Below are 21,647 nucleotides of genomic sequence, written 5' to 3' on the forward strand. Positions count from 1 at the left end.
TTACCTTCGGTTCCCAGTCTTAAGCACGTTGTGTGGCACTCATGTGCCTTCACTTTCCTGTCCAGGAGAAGCTGGTGCCAGCGAGGTGGGGAAAGGGTCAACTCTTCATTATTTAGTGAATGGGGGTGGAAGGGGGTCAACTCTGCATTATGTTGTATTTTTTGCAGTGCTGGCAACCTTTTGAAAATGGCGTCAGGACCTGCTCCTGCATCAGGCAATGCTGTGAATGGCATTGCCAATGCCACTCCACCACAAGATTGGGGTGGGAGGCCGCAGTCAACATGTTAAGTGGCCGCACAGCACCCGTGCGGGGTGGCCACCATTTTCTGCACCCGTCACCGCTCTTGGCGGCAGGACAACAAAATCGAGACCACCATCCTGACTTGGAAATATATGGCCATTCCTTTACTGTCACTAGGCCAAAATCCTGGAACTCCCTTCCTGACAGCACTGTTGGCGTACCTACTTCTCAAGGACTGCAGCAGTTCAAGAAGGTAGCTCATCACCACCTTCTGTCTGCTCTGTACTGGCCAGACCAAATACAGATTGGAACACCTCTGTTCAGACTGTAAGCATGACCCTGAGCTTCTGGTTGCCTGTCATTTTAAATTCTCCACCTTGATCTCATGCAAACCTCTCTATCCTCAGCCTTCTGCCGTGTTCCAATGAAGCTCAACATAAGCTTGAGGAATAGCACCTCATTTTCCAATTAGACACTTTACAGCCTTCCCATCTCAACATTGAGCTCAACAATTTCGAACGTAATCTCCTTTATCTTTGCAGTTTTCAGTTTTTCTTTAGTTTTTCTCTTTCTTTTCATTTTGAACGGCAGCTGTTCATCATCCTGCCATTCCCATGTCCTCCAGACATGTCATTTGTTTCTTTACTTGGCCCATTACCACACCGTTTTGCCCTGCATCACCAACTCTTTTGTCATTTACTCTACTGTCTTCCCCCTAACACAGACCTTCCCTTTTGTACTTTTTCCACTCTCAGCCCTTTCACTTGTTTAAAAAGTAATATGTTTCTAACTTTTCCAGTTCTGATGAAAGGTTATCGACCTGAAATGTTATCTCTGGTCAGGATTTTGTCGGGGCAGAAGTGACTCCAATGACAGGCCAGAAAGCCGGGGCAACCCCGCCTCAGCCTTTTCTGGGAGCTCTGACCAGATTTTATGTCTATTAGGCAGCTAATGAGCTGCCGTTGAGGCTCCCATCCCTTTAAGGGACGAGATCCCGCCTCCAAGCACTGCCGGCCAATCGGAGGGCTTAGAAGCTCTTCAGTCCCACCAGCACCAGTGGGAGCCACTGCTGGGATTGCACACAGCCCAGAGAAGCAGAACGGACACTGCTCTCGGACCAAGGTAAGTGGGGTCGGGGGTGCCGGGGCTTGTCAAGCAGGTTGGTGAGGGCAAGGGGGGAGCTGTTGCCCTCGAGGTGGCCATGGCTGCGCGGAGGGCCCTCCCTGGACCACAGATTGCTGGATCAGGAGGGCCTCCCCACCTCCCAAGCCCACAGTGAGATCACCAGGGTTTACTTAGCATTCTCCCCAGCTGGCAGGGGGCCCACCTGCTACTGGTAAAATGCCAATGGAGGCAGGAAGAGGCTCTTAATTGGCCACTTAAGGGTCTCAATTAGCCTCTGGGCAGGAGGGCCATCTGTCACCTTCCCTGCCACATGGCAAAATGTCATGGAGGTGGGAAGGTGACAGGCATGCCATCCCCCCTCACCCAACCTCCCAAACTTTTCATCCACCACCCCTCTCATCTTCCAGCCCACTCCTTGAGACCCCATAAAATCCTGGCCTTTATTTCTCTCATCACAGATGCTGCCTGCCCTGCTGAGTATCTCCAACACCTTCTGTTTTTATAACTAATTTCCATTCAGCTGGAACTCCCTCCCAATTTCCATTAATAAATGCTTGGTTTATGTTGCATCAATGGGAAGCCAACAGCGGAAAATCCAGGCCTAAATATCATCTGCAACTCAAATGAAAATCCTGTTTCTTTGAGAGTCTGTATACAGAGAATACTGTAAATATTTACATGTATCATTCAAGTGAATTTCCGTTGGGTTTCTCCCGATCTCCACTGTAACTTTAGCAGAAGATGGGCAGAAATTCCAAAGGAACAGCTTTATGCCATTTTCCCAGTGTTTCCACCAATCCTTCACTGAAGTTACAGTGGGAGACCAAGAGAACCCCTGTGGAAATGTTATCCCCATATATCTATCCACCATGCTTTGTAATGGTTAAGGGCTATCCTGTTTAACCTCAGTCAATATGTAACAACATTTAAGGACATTAATAAATCAAGAGAAGATTTGAAATATTGATTGGTGATTTCTTGACTTCAGTCATTAGAACCATAGAATCAAAGAATGGTTACCACACAGAAGGAGGCCATTTGGCCCGTCGAGTCCATGCCGGCTCTCTGCAAGAGCAATCCAGCTAGTCCAACTCCCCCGCCCTTTCCCTGTAGCCCTGAAAATTTATTCCCTTCAAGTACGTGTCTAATTCCCTTCTGAAAGCCACAATTGAATCTACCTTGACCACTCTTTCAGGCAGTCCATTCCAGATCCCAACCACTCGCTGCATAAAAAAGTTTTACCTCATGTTGCCGTTAGTTCTTTTGCTAGTCACCTTAAAGCTGTGTTCTCTGGTACTCGTTCCTCCCGTCAATAGGAACAGTTTCTTTTTATCTGCTCTGTCCAGACCCCTCATGATTTTGAACACCTCTATCAAATTTCCTCTCAACCTTTTCTGCTCTAAGGAGAGTAACTCCAGCTTCTCCAATGTGTCCATGTAACTGAAGATCCTCATCCCTGGAACAATTCTTGTAAATCGTTGCTACACCATAAAAGCTTTAACTACTTTAATTTATTTCTATGAAATAGCCTGCATGCTGTTATCCCCAATGAATATAAGAGATAAGTAGCTGTCGTGCATTAGAATTTAAATCTCATTGGGCTTCACCGAGATTCAATTTTTTAGAATTTATAACACTTTTTTTTATCAATTTTCTTTCTGAATTTAAGAAGATGGCCAGAATTTTACGCCCTGTGCCCCACGGAGGACTGCCCCCAAAGCCCCAACCACCTCTCAACGCACAACACATCCCTCGTCCCCCTCACTGACACCATCCCCCACCCCCCCACCCACCCCTTGCCTTGCAGGGCCCAACCGATTGTCTCTGGTGAGGCCCTAAAAACGTACCTTTTTCTGGGGCTGTCTTTCCGCTTCATCCTGAAGCTGGGTGTAGTCCCAGCAATGGCCACCGCTCCCGGTGGCACTGCTGGGACTAAGAGCTGCCGTCCCACTCATTGGCTGGCAACACCATTGGGTGGGAATTCTTGCCTCAAGGAGTTGGAAGTCCCGCCAAGACCAATTAAGGTCCTGGGGAGCGAAAAATCCCGGCCTGGCTCCCCAGGCCCGGTGGAGGCAGGTTTGCCACCAACCTTTCAGCCGGTGGACGGGGCCACCCCCACCCAATGAAAAATTCCAGCCGATGTTTTTAGCTGAAGTTACAATGGGAAGTCATATTAAGTAGACCCTGTTGAAAATAACATTTTATCATTCTTAACTTACCCTATGTTGATGGGTCAGATGGACCAGTTGTGGGCAAATTGTCTATCTGTGTGTTGCACATTCTATATAATTCCATGTAAAAACCCAGAAACACTGCCTGTCTATGTACTGCAACTGTGACATTTTGTTCCTAATGATGTAATTTGCAGCATATTCATTACTTCACCAGTTTTCAGCAGAACAACTTTAAAGCTTACATCTGTGGCCAAAACATTTTGTTAGCTAAGCTAACTTGAATACAAGGTTTGGAAAATGTTGCTAATCTATGAATTATTCCTCAGTTATTAGTTTTGCTACATTTTAATAAAAACAATCATCCCCCCTTCCCCTGTGACTTGGATAAGCCACGATAATGATAGTACAGGCTCACATCTGAAGAGTGACTGCTTGAGTAAGGGACCAGAAAATCCTGATGCGTATGGATCAGTATTCCAGTGTAGGCCATTGTCTCCAGGATAGGTGAGGAAAAAATCGGGGGATGTGGAGAAACCTTTAAAACATGAGCAGCTCTTTAAATTGGGTGAGAAAAGACAAATAAATAAATATAAATAGAGGCACAGAGTGCTAAAGGCAGGAAGTTATGCTAAACCTATATAAAATACTAGTTCGACCACCGCTGGAATATTACGTCCAATTCTGGGCACCACATTTTAGGAAGAACATGAAGCCTTTGCAGAGGGTTCAGAAGAGATTTACTAGAATGGTTCTAGGGATGAGTGATTACATTTAAGTGGATAGACTGGAGAAGCTGGGGCTGGACTTGCTCTCCATAGAGCAGAGCAGGCTAAGAGAAGATTTGATAGAGTTGTTTAAATTCATGATGGGCTTAGATAAAGTAAATAAAGAGAAACTGTTTCCAATGGCTCAAGGATCAATAACCAGAGCACAGAGATTTAAGGTGATTTGCAAAAGAATCAGAGGCGACATGAGGAAAACTTTTTTATGCACTGAGCGATTAGGATTTAGAATGCACTGTCTGATAGGGCAGTGGATGCCAATTCAATTCACAGAATCACAGAATTGTTACAGTGCAGTAGGCGGCCATTCGGCCCATCGTGTCCGCACTGGCTCTCCGAAAGAGCAATTGTAGCCTTCAGAAGGAAACTGGATAAATACCTGAAGGAGAAAAAATTGCAGTGATATGGGGAAAGAGAGGGGACTAGCTGGATTGCTCTTTGCTCTTCTGTGCTGTACTATTTTATGATTCTATGAACTCATTCAGACTGATTCTCATAGCATATATATCCAGGTACTACTTCATTTTTGTTATATAGTATGCTTCAATAGAAAACTGCTTTTCCATGAATTTATTCAGTAACACACTAACTGCTGGAGACGTGCTATGCCTGTAAGGGCAGGATTATCCACAATTTGCTTGCTGTAACCCATTTGCAACTGGAGAAATTCTGCAAACCACCGAGAGAAACGTATTGCTGCATTCTTGCCTGTTGACATCGTGGCCTCCTGGTTCAAAGATCGTCTGGGGAGAGGGTTAAAAGTAAATATTTTTGTGTAATCCTTTTTTTGGGGTGCTCTGGAACCCACACCGCCGCCCTGCAACCCCCCCACTTCTCCCAATTCTCAGGTCCAATATAGCAATTGAATATCAGATGCTCGCCAATGGTATACAGTAGCATTTCAGTCTTACAGCAACAATACAAATTTGGATCTGTGGAACTGCACTTGGGGGAGGGAGAAAGGCACTTGATCTATGCTAATTCCCATTTACAAATGGGAATATGTAGGCAGTGCTCCTAAAATGCTGATAGCCCAAGTCAAAAGCAGATGGTAGGCAAGCATATCATTTGGTTTGGTTTGCTGGCGTTCATAGAGAAGGAGAAGCAACACAAAGAATAATGTATACTTAGCAGAACCTTCCTGGATCTTTCAAACTGTATCACCGAAAATATTCCAAACCTGTTGTGATGGAAATCACATGCCAAATGGAAAAGTATTAATTTCATCATATGAAACTCTGCTTGAGAACCTATTACTGGACACTACAAATAACTTTTTAAAAAAAGCAGAATTGAACAGCTAAAAATTTGCATTTGAGAAGACAAAGGCTCGCTGAGAGACAGAAGTAAATTACCTAGTTTATTTGGAACACTGGGGTTGCTCCCTGATTCAATTAGCCAAATTGGTTTTGTCAATAGTGGTGATCAAAAGATATCGACAGCCTTTGACTTTGAACAAGGGTTCTCCAGGGTGGTAAGCTAAAATCTTCTTCTTTGGCCTCCTTGTCTCGAGAGACAATGGGTAAGTGCCTGGAGGTGGTCAGTGGTTTGTGAAGCAGCACCTGGACTGGCTATAAAGGCCAATTCTAGAGTGACAGACTCTTCCACAGGTGCTGCAGATAAAATTGGTTATCGGGGCTGTTACACAGTTGCCTCTCTCCTTGCGCTTCTGTCTTTTTCCTGCCAACTGCTAAGTCTCTTCGACTCGCCATTCTTTAGCCCCGCCTTTATGGCTGTCTGCCAGCTCTGACGATCACTGGCAACTGACTCCCACGACTTGTGGTCAATGTCACAGGACTACATATCACGTTTGCAAACGTCTTTAAAGCGGAGACATGGACGGCCAGTGGGTCTGATATCAGTGACGGGCTCGCTGTACAACGTGTCCTTGGGGATCCTGCCATCTTCCATGTGGCTCACATGGCCAAGCCATCTCAAGCGCCGCTGGCTCAGTAGGGTGTGTATGCTGAGGATGTTGACCGCCTCGAGGACTTCTGCATTGGAGATACGGTCCTGCCACCTGATGCCAAGGATTCTCCGGAGGCAGCAAAGATGGAATGAATTGAGACGTCGCTCTTGGCTGACATACATTGTCCAGGCCTCACTGCAGTAGAGCAAGGTACTGAGGACACAGGTTTGATACACTCAGACTTTTGTGTTCCGTGTCAGTGCGCCATTTTCCCACATTCTCTTGGCCAGTCTGGACATAGCAGTGGATGCCTTTCCCATGCTTTTGTTGATTTCTGCATCAAGAGACAGGTTACTGGTGATAGTTGAGCCTAGGTAGGTGAACTCTTGACCCACTTCCAGAGCGTGGTCGCCGATATTGATGGATGGAGCATTTCTGACATCCTGTCCCATGATGTTCGTTTTCTTGAGGCTGATGCTTAGGCCAAATTCGTTGCATACACTCTTCTGTGTGGGATGTTACTGCAGCATCGTCAGCAAAGAGGAGTTCCCTGATGAGGACCTTCCGTACTTTGGGCTTCGCACTTAGACGGGCAAGGTTGAACAACCTGCCATCTGGTGTTGTGTGGAGGAAAATTCCTTCTTCTGAAGACTGTTAAAAAGATAAACTCTGTTGCAGCCAAACGAGAGAAGGGGCGAGAGGGGAGCCTGAGACCCCTTCCTCACCTGGTCGTAACACCTGTTCATGTTTTGTGGTGTGGTCTCTATGCTCTCTTACTTCTAAACTTTTCTTGGACATATTGCTCTTTTAATGTATAATAAAGAAAGGAAAAGTACTCGCTGTTTCATCAGTGCCTCTTTTGCCTTCTGAAATTCAGGTAACCTTCTTTTGGGAGAAGTACAACAACATTAAGTTATAGGTAAAAGCAAAATACTGCGGATGCTGGAAATCACTGCGGATGCTGGAAATCTTTTTTCCGAAGAAGGGTCATTGACCCGAAACGTTAACTCTGCTTCTCTTTCCACAGATGCTGCCAGACCTGCTGAGTGATTCCAGCATTTCTTGTTTTTTATTAAGTTATAGGTATCTGGGACAGCACTTTGCTCAACAATCCCACCAAAATAAAGTAGAAAATAGAGGAATATTTGACAGCAAGAAACTGCAGCCTCCCACCCTGAGCTCCATTTCTCTTTCTCCCACATTGACTGGGTTCACTGCCTTTCCCACAGAGAACATTTAAATGTCAGTGAGGGAGGTGGGGTCTTGCTTCCCATCCCAGTTCCTTCCCTTCCGTCCCTCTTATTCCCTGGGACAACCTGATGAAACTTGGCAGTAGGCCCAGGTGGTAATGGTAGTCCTACTGCAGCACCGCTCCAATTTCCTTTTTGGCAGCATCAGAGAGGTGGAGGAAAGTCTCACTCCCACCGCTTTGCCTCATAAAACAAAATCCGGCCCCTTTGTCTATTGCTTGAAGTTGCATTTTAAGTGGTAATTTTGAGGCTCTGATCCCTGTGTAGAACCTCACTAAATGCAAATGCAGTGAGAAATACAAATAAAGCATTTGTGAAAGTTCTACAGTACAAGTCAAGCACTACAAAATTAGCTCTGTAGGTCTTCTCTGGGCCCTATTCTGAATGCTTTGAACTGAATCTTAATGTATATCATAGTATTCTCAGTACCAAGAGTAAATTTTAAAAATAGCATTTTTGTCACTGAATGAGACAATGTTGAACAATGCAATTGAGAACACCAGAGCTTAATAACACCAGGGTTTAATAATGATGATATTTGAAGAGGTTAGATACAATTTAAAACAGACTTCAATGCACTCTCAAGAAAAAGGACTTTTTTTATATTGCTTGTGAAAATTCTTCACTCCAGGAAGCACCCTAGAGGGAGTCGGAACAGCATAAACACAGAGGCCTAATTTACAGTGACCACTGAATCATTCGTTACTTATTTAGCATTTTTAATTTGTTTGAATGTGTAAGAAGATCTGTAGTTGAATCAGACCGCCAATTACTGATTCCCAGCTTCCTGCCTCAGTTAACTCTTAACAGTTCCATTTTTCTCATGAACCCTTATAATTACTGCACAAGAAAACACAAAGGATTCATATAAACTCAAGCTAATGCCTCCAGATGTGCTTCCAATGAGATTAAATTGCTGTATTATTTAGTGTATTCTGGTTTTCTGTTTCCAGTTCAGACTAGTTATAATACCATCACGTTGTTGGGCATTTGACAGCCTAATGACACATTTTACAGTTTTTAATTAATTTTATTCATAGAAAAGTCAATCTGTTTCTTATCAGTCCTGCACCGCATTGCACTGCATCTTGTGGGACTAAAATGTGCAGAAGTTTGGGCTAATTACGCGGAGCAAAATCCATTTCTTTCACACAAAGATCAGTTCAGTTAAATTCCCACACAGTTATATTTGAACTACAGGAAATTATACTGGTTAACTTGATATTTTTGCATCACATAGATTTTACATTTTCTACATTCATGCCTAAAATCATTTACACTTTGTTGGAAATGTAATAATGGCAGGATTCAATCAAGTAACATTTCACAACCAGTAACAATTCAATGAATTAATTAGAAATAATTTTCTGATTTTGCACTCCCTGTGGGAAGCTCATCTGCCAAGAACATATATCAGAAATTTGGCTGTGAGCTGGACAGAATTTTCTGAGTAAAAATGGTTACAAAATTGTAGGCAATGCACACTCAAATTTGCTTTGTGCCCCCTCAGCAGGCAAGGCTGCTGACGTGTCAGCATATATTCAGAAAATTACTGTCATCGTGTGTTAATGTCACACAGTGGGAGCATTCTTATCTCTGAGTCAGAAAGGTGTGGATCAATAGCCCTCCACTGGTCACATGGTGCTCCATCCACACTGTGAGTAGTCTGAAGGATCTGATGGAATGCACATTACCGTCTAATTAATGTTCTCTCTCTTGCAGGCCAAAGACAAGAGCAGACAGCTCCAGTGATGGGAGGACAGCCATGGCACCTCTGAGGAGGAGGAGGGAGCCTCAGAGGGGTACCATCACATCATTCCCCTGCACTCTCCGCCAGGGCAGATACTTTCACCTTGCTGGGTAAACGCTTGGTGAGCACAGCACAGACCATGCCCACGCAGCTGACAGAGGCTGTGATCGCCAAGGGCATTGACACTTGGAGGACTGTGGGAGGCCAGGGTGATGCTGAGTCTCAGGTTGATGACATGCCTCTGGCGTCGTCAGCAAGGTGGCAGATGCTGCATCTACAGCGTCAGGTGTGGGAACATCTGGCAGAGCTTCCAGAGGCTATGACCACCCTGGCATTGACGATGGAGGAGTCCATCCAGGCCATGAGTGCTGCCATGTCCCTGGCATGTGGCTTCCTCCATTGAGATATAGGCGACCCTCATGGACAGCCGTATCCAAAAGACCACCCAGTGGTGGCCAGTGATGCACACGGACCTACAGGCCATCGTCACCTTCATGCGCTTTGTGCAGCAATGGCTGTGGGTGTGGGTGTGGGGTGGGTGGGGCGGAGTGGGGGGCGCAGTGTTGGTGAGGCAACTGGAGTCACCACAGAGTCCTTGGCCTCCTTGGGTCAGCAGGGAGGTACGTGTGCTTTGGAAGGACAGACGAGCGGCTGCGTAATGCATCTGGGGGCTCCTCTCAGACGCTCCTGATGTGGACAGCGACTCATCAGCTCCTCTGTCTATGACAACAGCACCTCACTTAGTCACGATGACAGCGGAGGGTCTTGTACTTTTGTAGGAGGCCCTCCAAGCCTCAGGCAGCCACAGGACAACGGTCAAGGTCATCCAAAGCCACGGGGCAGCAAGGTCAGCAGCCTGCCTCGATCTCAGCTGACAGCGCAGGGGGAGAACCACATAGGAGCATGGGTAAGAGATTTAAGAAGAGCACTAGCTGCACTTGGGGTTCACGGGTTACTATTTTGTTAAAGCATGCTGCCCTGCAATTTTTTTGCTCTCCAATAAATGTGTAATGTGGCAAGGCAAGAGTTATCCTTCCATTTCTTTCGGGCCACGAGGACTTCAGGAATACCCTGGCTCCGTTAGAGAATGATGGGTGGGACCTCACCATGTGAGATCGTCGCATTCCCCATGCCGCAGTGTAATATCTTACTGGGTGCAAGTCAATGATAAAGTCAATGAAGGAAGCGGCAACAGGGCTGCAGAAAGGAGGAGCTTTATTCAATTGTGTGGATCTGTTGGTAAGGGCCATCTGAAACCTGCCTGTATTAGCGCATCCCAAACCTCCCTTGTGGGTATCTCATTGCTCTTGGCTTGTGGTCCTTGGGGTTCTTCATCATGCATTGCCTGGTCAGCATCTTCCTCCACATCCTTATCATTGGAGGAGGCATCACACTTCACAATATCATTGTTCAACATCTCTCCCCTCCATAGCGCCAGGTAGTGCAGAGCACAGCGGACCAGCATGATACATGAGACACTGGCTGGGGCAAACTGAAGAGTGCCACCAGGTCAATCTAGGTGTCTGAACTGCATCTTCAGAAGGCCTATGGCCTACCTGATGGCTATTCAGGTTGTCCTGTGGCAGCTGTTGTCCCTCTCCTCTGCATCAGTGTCACCCAGTATCCTTCCTTAAAGGTGCGTGGGGGAGCATGAAAAGGTCTGGTACCTGGGACTGCCTTAGTATGTTGGCATCATGGCTGCTTCCCAGGAACCATGCACACACCTGAAGGATCCATTTGCGGTGCTTGCAGACCAGTTGGACATTGAATGAGTGGAAGTCCTTTCTGCTGATGGAGGCTGCTGCCTAGTCCATGGGAGCCTTGATGCATGCAGTCACTGAGATCCTTCACCTGGGGGAATCCAGCGATGGCCTCAAACCCTATAGCCCTCTCAGCTTGACATTTGAGATCAGTTCAAAAGCGCAGGTATTGGCTGACCCTCTTGAACATGGCACTGGTGACCATCTTGATGCAGCGATAAGCTGCAGACTTGGAGATGCCACACATGTCTCCTGTGAGTCCCTGGAATGATCCTGAGGCATAGAAATTCAGTGCCACGGTGACCTTAAGTACCACTGACATTGGGTGGCCACCACTTCCCATGCGGCTGTGACCGTCCTTTATCATGTCACATACCTCTGTGACGGCCTCTCTGGAGAGCCGCAGTCTTTGGCAACACTGCTGCTCCAGCATTTGTCGGTAGCTGAGCTTCAGGTGGCAGACGCTCTCTGAAGATAAACCTCTTTTGAGCACAGGGGGTCCTCTGTGCCCCCCTCCTATGTCCCCACCCTGAGGCCAGCACTCTTGTTGGTCCTGAGGTTGCTGCTGTCCCACTGCCTATGGCTGCAGCTCTCTCCCTCACTGATTCTCCTCCTCACAGGAAGTCCCAAAGCCTAAATGAATGAGACACATGCTAAGTAGCTGCACTCAGCTTCCAGGGCCCCTTACCTCTTCCCCTACCTCTCTGCCCCTCCCCCAACCCACTTTATCGACACAAGTACCATTTCCGAAATGGCACTCTGACGTTATGACTCCACAGTGCTGGCAACTTTTCCTCACTCCTGACTGACAACACCAATGCCTGTGCTGTTCCACCCTCTCTGCCATCTGGAACCAGCACTGACCTTCCTTTAATTCACTGCTTCGTTATACCTGGTGAGGCTCTGAAGCCCCGTGGTTCCTGTGTACTCTTTGAAAAATCTGCAAAACCCAATAAAATTGCACAGGCTTAATTGCCTTCCCATGCTGTTTGAGTGCGAGATCCTTCTGCCATGCCGGCCGCCTTTCGGAATATCCGGTTGTGACGTAAACAGGTCAGGCTTCTGTCCAAACATCTTCTGTCTCTCAGCCCGTCCCCACAGGACCAGGAAAATCCAGCCCAATGTTTCCTCAGAGGAGCTTATTCCTTCTGATATTATATCATGTGCACATGGCATCAGGGGAATATAGTGGCTATGTTACTGGACTAGTAATCCAGAGGACTGGACTAATAATCTGGAGACATGGGTTCAAATCCCACCATGGCATTGTGAAATATAAATGCACTTAATTAAATCTGGAATAAAAAACTGGTATTAAAAACTACCAGATTGTTGTAAAACCCCATCTGGTTCACTAATGCCCTTTAGGGTGGGAAACCTGTTGTCCTTACCCAATTTGGCCTATATGTGACTCCAGCCTCACAGCAGTGTCATTTACTCTTAGCTTACCCCAGAAATAGCATAGCAAGGCCCTCAGTGGCATCAAAACTGCTACAAAAACTATAATCCACATGAGCTGCAACAGTTCTAGAAGCAATTAAGGATATCCACATCCTATGAATGAATAACACAAGAGAAAGCACAGATAACAAGCCCTTTAGTGGGCCCTGTCAGAGAATTTGGTGGTATCTCATCTGGTGAATAGCACAGTACAAGTGAGCATGAACAGGGATTGATGGCAGAGACAGCTGTGGAGAGTCCATAAGAGAGGGTGCAGTACTCTCCAAACTCTGATCAACTGCACAGCAATACAGAACCCAGAGCACCATCAATGAAAAGGAGAATGATAGCAGGTCAGTAACAAATGTGTGAGGAACTGGCAATCCTGCCAGGCATACTTTCCACAACGTCATGGAGTAGTCCAGAGAGGAACGTTGCAGATTTTTTAGCCAATTGGACTGGGTTTTATCTGTTTTACCATCTCTCTCAGAAATTACATGATTCCAGGTGGATAGGGAATATCTGTATTATTATGCACTCCCTGATTTGAGCAGTGGGCGGCTGGGAGGTTTCCACAATTGTATTAGAGGCCAAAGGTGGCTCTTATCTCAGTGAAGCAGCTGTCACAGAGCACCAGGCATTGTTTGGGTTGTGAGCATGGAATCCATCATAGTCCACAATTCGATTCTCACTTTCTTGTATTTCTTCTTCCATGAAGCCTTTGAAATCCTCCACGTTGTCACTATTGATTTCCATCTCAAATGCAGCACCCAGCGCATATTACCACAAGTTTCTGATGCAGTTAATTATCACTTTTTGCCAGGCACGTCTGCATATGTAGATTCCCTCTTTCACACTGAGTTTCTGCAGGCAAGTTGTCAAGACACCTTACTCTCCACAATTCTCTTGATCCTCCTCAGAGACTGAAGCAGTTCGTGTAGAAATGCAGCAAGACCTGGACAATATCCAGGCTTGGGCTGATAAGTGGCAAGTAACATTTGCACCACACAAGTGCCAGGCAATGGCCATCTCTAACAAGAGAGAATCTACCCATCTCCCCTTGACATTCAATGGCATTACAATCACTAAATCCCCCACTATCAACATCCTGGGGGTTACCATTGACCAGAAACTGAACTGGAGTAGCCATATAAATAACGTGGCTACAAGAGCAGGTCAGAGGCTAGGAATCTTGTGGGCAAGTAACTCACCCCTAAAGCCTGTCCACCATCTGCAAGGCACAAGTCAGGAGTGTGATGGAATACCCTCCACTTGCCTGGATGGGTGCAGCTCCAACAACACTCAAGAAGCTCGACACCATCCAGGACAAAGCAGCCTGCTTGATTGGCAACCTGTCCACAAACATTCACTCCCTCCACCACCAACGCACCAAGGTTCCTTAGACAGCACCTTATAAACCCACAACCTCTACCACCTAGAAGGACAAAGACAGCAAATGCATGGGAACACCACCAGCTGCAAGTTCCCCTTCAAGCCACACACCATCCTAACTTGGAACTATATCACCGTTCCTTCACTGTTGCTGGGTCAAAATCCTGGAACTCCCTTCCTAACAGCACAGTGGGTGTGCCTATCCCTCATGGACAGCAGCAGTTCAAGAAGGAAGCTCACCACCACCTTCTCAAGGGCAGTTAGGGATCGGCAATAAATGCTGGCCTTGTCAGCAATGTCCATATCCCATGAACGAATAAAAAAAAAATTAGCTCTCTTCTGTTTGAAGATTGATAGTAACCTTTCAGGTGAAGCAACAATTTACGTGTACTTCTTTCAATTTAGTATCCTTTATTCACTGCTCACAATGCGGTCTCCTCTACTATGGGGAGACCAAATGTAGATTGGGTGACTGCTTTGCGGAACACCTCTGCTCAGTTCAAAAGCATGGTCCCGAGCTTCTGGTTGCATGCCATTTGAACACGCCCCTCTGCTCTCATGCCAACATTTCTGTCTTTGACCTGCTCCAGTGTTCCAGTGAACATCAACGCAAGCTCAAGGAGCAGCACCTGATCTTTTGATTAGGTACTGTACAGCCTTGCGGACTGAACATTGAGTTCAATAACTTCAATAACTGGCCCTTTTTTTTAATATTTTAGTTTTTAAACATGTGCCTGCTTTTCATGTAGTCAGAGCTGCTCATTACTCTGCTATTAACACTTTCTCTGGACTCCACAAACATTAACACACTTTTTGCCTTTGTCCCAGGCCAGCTTTGTTATTTAATCTCTCCTGCCCTCTGCCCTATTACACACCTTCCCCTTTGTTCTCTCCCCCACCCCTCCCTCCCCTTCACTTGCTTCAAGCCTAATTCTTTTCTAACCTTTACCAGTTCTAATGAAAGGTCACAAACCTGAAACGTTAACTTTGCTTCTCTCTCTCCACAGGTGCTGCCAGATCTGCTGAGTATTTCCAGCACTTTTTGTTTTTTATTTCAGATTTCCAGCATCTGCAGTATTTTGCTTTTATTATATAAGATTGATATTATGCCTTGGTCAAGGGTTTGAATTTTCGAAGGTTTTATTTGACAGATAGATGATGTTCCCATCTCATGTTACCAAGTTCTCTGGGGATTAGGTGTGCAGGACAGTTGTCAAGCAGCAGGATGTCTTTCTTCAATAGCTTGTTCTGTCTGATATATTTTCTGACATTTGGTACGAATTCATGATGGAACCAGTCTTTGAAAATTGATGAAGTAATCCAGGCTTTAGCGCTACTTGAGTATTGGCACGGCAGTGACTGCAGGTTCAGATGATGGAATCAGCGTGGTTTGGCTAACTTTCCATTGACGAGCGGAGTCAACTTATGTAGACCAGTTTGTGGCAGCAAAAGAGGACTGTCAAACTTGTCTTCATCTGTTTAAATCCAGGTGTTTTGTTGGTGTCGTTTCTTGTCGATAGTGTCTTCTCTGGTAATATTTTGTAGTACAGGGCCATGTCATCGTAGTTGTAGAATTGTTCTTCAGTGTATCCTTTTTTATGTAAAATCTTCTTTAATTTAGCAGGAAATGATGTTGCTGCTGGATCGTCCACAGTTCTACTTTTATAGTAACTTATGAAAAGACATGCCGGTTCTTGAATCTTGCGAACCATCTTTTATTGGCTCCAAACTCGACTGGGTGCTAGTATTTTCATTCATTTGCTGGCAAAACGTCTTAGTCTGCGGTTGAATAACATGATTAGATATGGGTACGCCTTCAGTTCTCTGCCGGGTGAACCATGTGCAGACGGCTTTGTTGAAAGGTGTGTTGTCGGCATTTTGAGCTTTCTTTCTTGCTTGGCCATCTTCATCCATCTCCATCAACATCCTTCTCAACTTCATCTCATCTTTAAGCTGCCCACAAAGCATTGAGTCAGCAATTCCCATTATTTTCAAAATGGATGCTTGCATAGTGCCTTCCTTGATCTGGGCGATGGTTTTCAGCTTCTCGGCAATGATTTAAGATTTTCCCTTTCGGCATTCAGTACAGATGATTTTGCGTTGATTGTTGCATGGGTGCAGATGTTCCCATGCTAAATTTGACCTGTATTTATACAGAGAAAATGGCATTCAATTACAATGGGAAAATTTCACTGGTTAAGCCCTTGAATTAGTCACAAGGTTGCCATCTCATTGGCTGGTTCTAAATGTGACCTGTGTAAGATTTTTGTGAGTTTAGGTGGATTGTTGACTAACTTGTAACCCAAAAGGTACAAACCCTGGCTTCTTAATCAAAGAACAAAGAACAAAGAAAATTACAGCACAGGAACAGGCCCTTCGGCCCTCCAAGCCTGCGCCGATCCAGATCCTCTATCTAAGCATGTTGCCTATTTTCGAAGGGTCTGTATCTCTTTGCTTCTTGCCCATTCATGTATCTGTCTAGATACATCTTAAAAGACACTATCGTGCCCGCGTCTACCACCTCCGCTGGCAACGCTTTCCAGGCACCCACCACCCTCTGCGTAAAGAACTTTCCACGCATATCCCCCCCTAAACCTTTCCCCTCTCACTTTGAACTCGTGACCCCTAGTAATTGAATCCCCCACTCTGGGAAAAAGCTTCTTGCTATCCACCCTGTCTATACCTCTCATGATTTTGTACACCTCAATCAGGTCCCCCCTCAACCTCCGTCTTTCTAATGAAAATAATCCTAATCTACTCAACCTCTCTTCATAGCTAGTGCCCTCCATACCAGGCAACATCCTGGTGAACCTCCTCTGCACCCTCTCCAAACCATCTACATCCTTTTGGTAATGTGGCGACCAGAACTGAACGCAGTATTCCAAATGTGGCCGAACCAAAGTCTTATACAACTGTAACATGACCTGCCAACTCTTGTACTCAATACCCCGTCCGATGAAGGAAAGCATGCCGTATGCCTTCTTGACCACTCTATTGACCTGCGTTGCCACCTTCAGGGAACAATGGACCTGAACACCCAAATCTCTCTGTACATCAATTTTCCCCAGGACTTTTCCATTTACTGTATAGTTCACTCTTGAATTGGATCTTCCAAAATGCATCACCTCGCATTTGCCCTGATTGAACTCCATCTGCCATTTCTCTGCCCAACTCTCCAATCTATCTATATTCTGCTGTATTCTTTGACAGTCCCCTTCACTATCTGCTACTCCACCAATCTTAGTGTCGTCTTCAAACTTGCTAATCAGACCACCTATACTTTCCTCCAAATCATTTATGTATATCACAAACAACAGTGGTCCCAGCACGGATCCCTGTGGAACACCACTGGTCACACGTCTCCATTTTGAGAAACTCCCTTCCACTACTACTCTCTGTCTCCTGTTGCCCAGCCAGTTCTTTATCCATCTAGCTAGTACACCCTGGACCCCATGTGACTTCACGTTCTCCATCAGCCTACCATGGGGAACCTTGTCAAACGCCTTACTGAAGTCCATGTATATGACATCTACAGCCCTTCCCTCATCAATCAACTTTGTCGCTTCCTCAAAGAATTCTATTAAGTTGGTAAGACATGACCTTCCCTGCACAAAACCATGTTGCCTATCACTGATAAGCTCATTTTCTTCCAAATGGGAATAGATCCTATCCCTCAGTATCTTCTCCAGCAGCTTCCCTACCACTGACGTCAGGCTCACAGGTCTATAATTACCTGGATTATCCCTGCTACCCTTCTTAAACAAGGGGACAACATTAGCAATTCTCCAGTCCTCCGGGACCTCACCCGTGTTTAAGGATGCTGCAAAGATATCTGTTAAGGCCCCAGCTATTTCCTCTCTCGCTTCCCACAGTAACCTGGGATAGATCCCATCCGGACCTGGGGACTTGTCCACCTTAATGCCTTTTAGAATACCCAACACTTCCTCCCTCCTTATGCCGACTTGACCTAGAGTAATCAAACATCTGTCCCTAACCTCAACATCCGTCATGCCCCTCTCCTCGGTGAATACCGATGCAAAGTACTCGTTTAAAATCTCACCCATTTTCTCTGACTCCACGCATAACTTTCCTCCTTTGTCCTTGAGTGGGCCAATCCTTTCTCTAGTTACCCTCTTGCTCCTTATATATGAATAAAAGGCTTTGGGATTTTCCTTAACCCTGTTTGCCAAAGATATTTCATGACCCCTTTTAGCCCTCTTAATTCCTCGTTTCAGATTGGTCCTACATTCCCGATATTCTTTCAAAGCTTCGTCTTTCTTCAGCCTCCTAGACCTTATGTATGCTTCCTTTTTCCTCTTAGCTAGTCTCACAATTTCACCTGTCATCCATGGTTCCCGAATCTTGCCATTTCTATCCCTCATTTTCACAGGAACATGCCTCTCCTGCACGCTAATCATCCTCTCTTTAAAAGCCTCCCACATATCAAATGTGGATTTACCTTCAAACAGCTGCTCCCAATCTACATTCCCCAGCTCCTGCCGAATTTTGGTATAGTTGGCCTTCCCCCAATTTAGCACTCTTCCTTTAGGACCACTCTCGTCTTTGTCCATGAGTATTCTAAAACTTACGGAATTGTGATCACTATTCCCAAAGTAGTCCCCTACTGAAACTTCAACCACCTGGCCGGGCTCATTCCCCAACACCAGGTCCAGTATGGCCCCTTCCCGAGTTGGACTATTTACATACTGCTCTAGAAAACCCTCCTGGATGCTCCTTACAAATTCTGCTCCATCTAGACCTCTAACACTAAGTGAATCCCAGTCAATGCTGGGAAAATTAAAATCTCCTATCACCACCACCCTGTTGCTCCTACATCTTTCCATAATCTGTTTACATATTTGTACCTCTATCTCATGCTCGCTGTTGGGAGGCCTGTAGTACATCCCCAACATTGTTACCGCACCCTTCCTATTTCTGAGTTCTGCCCATATTGCCTCACTGCTCGAGTCCTCCATAGTGCCCTCCTTCAGCACAGCTGTGATATCCTCTTTGACCAGTAATGCAACTCCTCCACCCCTTTTACCTCCCTCTCTATCCCGCCTGAAGCATCGATATCCTGGGATATTTAGTTGCCAATCATGCCCTTCCCTCAACCAAGTCTCAGTAATAGCAATAACATCATACTCCCAGGTACTAATCCAAACCCTAAGTTCATCTGCCTTACCTACTACACTTCTTGCATTAAAACAAATGCACCTCAGACCACCAGTCCCTTTGCGTACATCATCTGCTCCCTGCCTACTCTTTCCCTTAGTCACGCTGACTTCATTATCTAGTTCCTTACAGGGTTTAGTTACTACCTCCTTACTGTCCACTGACCTCCTCATTTGGTTCCCATCCCCCTGCCACATTAGTTTAAACCCTCCCCAACAGCGTTAGCAAAAGCACCCCCAAGGACATTGGTTCCAGTCCGGCCCAGGTGTAGACCGTCCAATTTGTAATCGTCCCACCTCCCCCAGAACCGGTCCCAATGTCCCAAAAATCTGAACCCCTCCCTCCTGCACCATCTCTCAAGCCACGCATTCATCCTGACTATTCTTTCATTTCTACTCTGACTATCACGTGGCACTGGTAGCAATCCTGAGATTACTACCTTTGAGGTCCTACTTTTTAACTTGGCTCCTAACTCCCTAAATTCTTCTTGTAGGACCTCATCCCGTTTTTTACCTATATCATTGGTGCCTATGTGCACAACGACAACTGGCTGTTCACCCTCCCCCTTCAGAATGTTCTGCAGCCGATCTGAGACATCCCTGACCCGTGCACCTGGGAGGCAACATACCATTCGGGAGTCTCGCTTTCGACCACAGAACCGCCTATCTACTCCCCTTACAATTGAATCCCCTATGACTATAGCCCTTCCACTCTTTTTCCCACCCTTCTGAACAGCAGAGCCAGCCACGGTGCCATGAACCTGGCTACTGCTGCCTTCCCCTGGGTGAGCCATCTCCCTCAACAGTATCCAAAACGGTATACCTGTTTTGGAGGGAGATGACCGCAGGGGACACCTGCACTGCCTTCCTGCTCTTTCTCTGCCTTTTGGTCACCCATTCCCTTTCTCCCTCAGCAATGCTAATCTGCGGTGTGACCAATTCGCTAGACGTGCTATCCACGACCTCCTCAGCATCGCGAATGCTCCAAAGTGAGTCCATCCGCAGCTCCAGAGCCGTCATGCGGTCTAACAAGAGCTGCAGCTGGACACACTTCCAGCACGTGAAGGAGTCAGCATAGCACGGGTCTGAGATCTCCTGCCATTTTTAATCTTAAGCTTAACTTAGACAAATGAAAAAGGAACAAAAAGTTTTTATCAATCTCACGATAAAAAAAAAAGAGAAATAGAAAAAGCCTTAGCTTATCTACACACCACCGAGTCCTTTTTTTTTTGGTTAGAGAGGAGGCTGTCAGAAACAGCCCAAATATATAGGTTTTTACTTACCCAGCAGCCCCCTGGTCCGCCGAAAACAAAAGGAAAATTAAGTTTAAATTGAAACTGACCTTCCCAGCTGATCACTTGCTCAGCACTCTCTGCTTCCGAATAAGCTGCTGCAATGAAAGGCAAGTTATTTTAAACTGCCCAAATATATAGGTTTTTACTTACCCAGCAGCCCCCTGGTCCGCCGAAAACAAAAGGAAAATTAAGTTTAAATTAATCAAGATAGAGAGTTTATTAAGTACAGCAAGAATATACAAGCAATACTTAACCAACACCGGTAGTTATACAGCAGGATACAGGGTGTCTTCGGTCTTTGCCACTGCTGTGGTTCTGTCTTCTTTCTTGAAGTGTTTTTTTTGTTTCCAAAAATATACTTTATTCATAAAACTCTGTAAAAATTACTTTACAACACAGTTCAAAACAGCACCAAGTTAACATTCCAAAAAGTGCAAAGGAAATCAGTTTTCTTCAATACAGGAGTGAGTTGCCTCACAATCCTTCCATTCCATTTTACATGCCATGTACATTTTACAGCAAACCCATATTTGGTGCAAACAGCCCGAGGGGTTTCCCATGGCTCCAGTCCCTCAGTTCACTTTGATGGGAGGCCCTTACACAGTGGTCCCCATTGAGCCTTTGCAGCTGTTGCCCCAAGCTTTAGTGCGTCCCTCAGCACGTAGTCCTGGACCTTGGAATGTGCCAGTCTGCAACACTCAGTCGTGGACAACTCTTTTCGCTGGAAGACCAGCAAGTTTCGGGCAAGTTCGTTTCTTGAATCAGTGCGCGTCAAGTTATCCCAGCATCTGCCATTTATGGCCCTCTCTGAGGGCTCCTTCCTTCCACATTAGGTTATAGTCCACCTTTCCCTTTGTTTGGTCAGGTTTAACCTCACCTTCTGTACATTGTCTCTTCTTGATTAGTTTATAGTAATCAGATTACAGCAGATATGACCCTACCCTCTGCAGACAGCTTGATGGCCCAGTCATTGTCACACAATGGGGAATGTTTGCTGTCAATTCAAGTCTTAAATGGTCTCTGAATATCTTTATTTGCATTGTCATCCTTCGTGAGGCCTATCAAGTCAATCTCTTACTGTGACTGAATCTGCCTTGAAATGCAGAATGGGCATCTGGTTTCATAGCAACGCTACTTCTGGTATGGTTGTGAAAAAAAACACTGTCTTCCACCTTCTCCCCACTACAGTATACCAATATACATTTCATTTTTAACAACATGATTCTAAACACAAAGTCCACAACTTAATTCCAATCTAATACATTGATATATATATATATATATATATATATATGTAAAGCCAAGAGAGTGTGGGAAAATGGTGCACTGACACAGAACACAAAAGTCCGAGTGTA

This window comes from Heterodontus francisci, chromosome 4 (assembly GCF_036365525.1).
Source record: "Heterodontus francisci isolate sHetFra1 chromosome 4, sHetFra1.hap1, whole genome shotgun sequence".
NCBI classification, from domain to species: Eukaryota; Metazoa; Chordata; class Chondrichthyes; order Heterodontiformes; family Heterodontidae; genus Heterodontus; species Heterodontus francisci.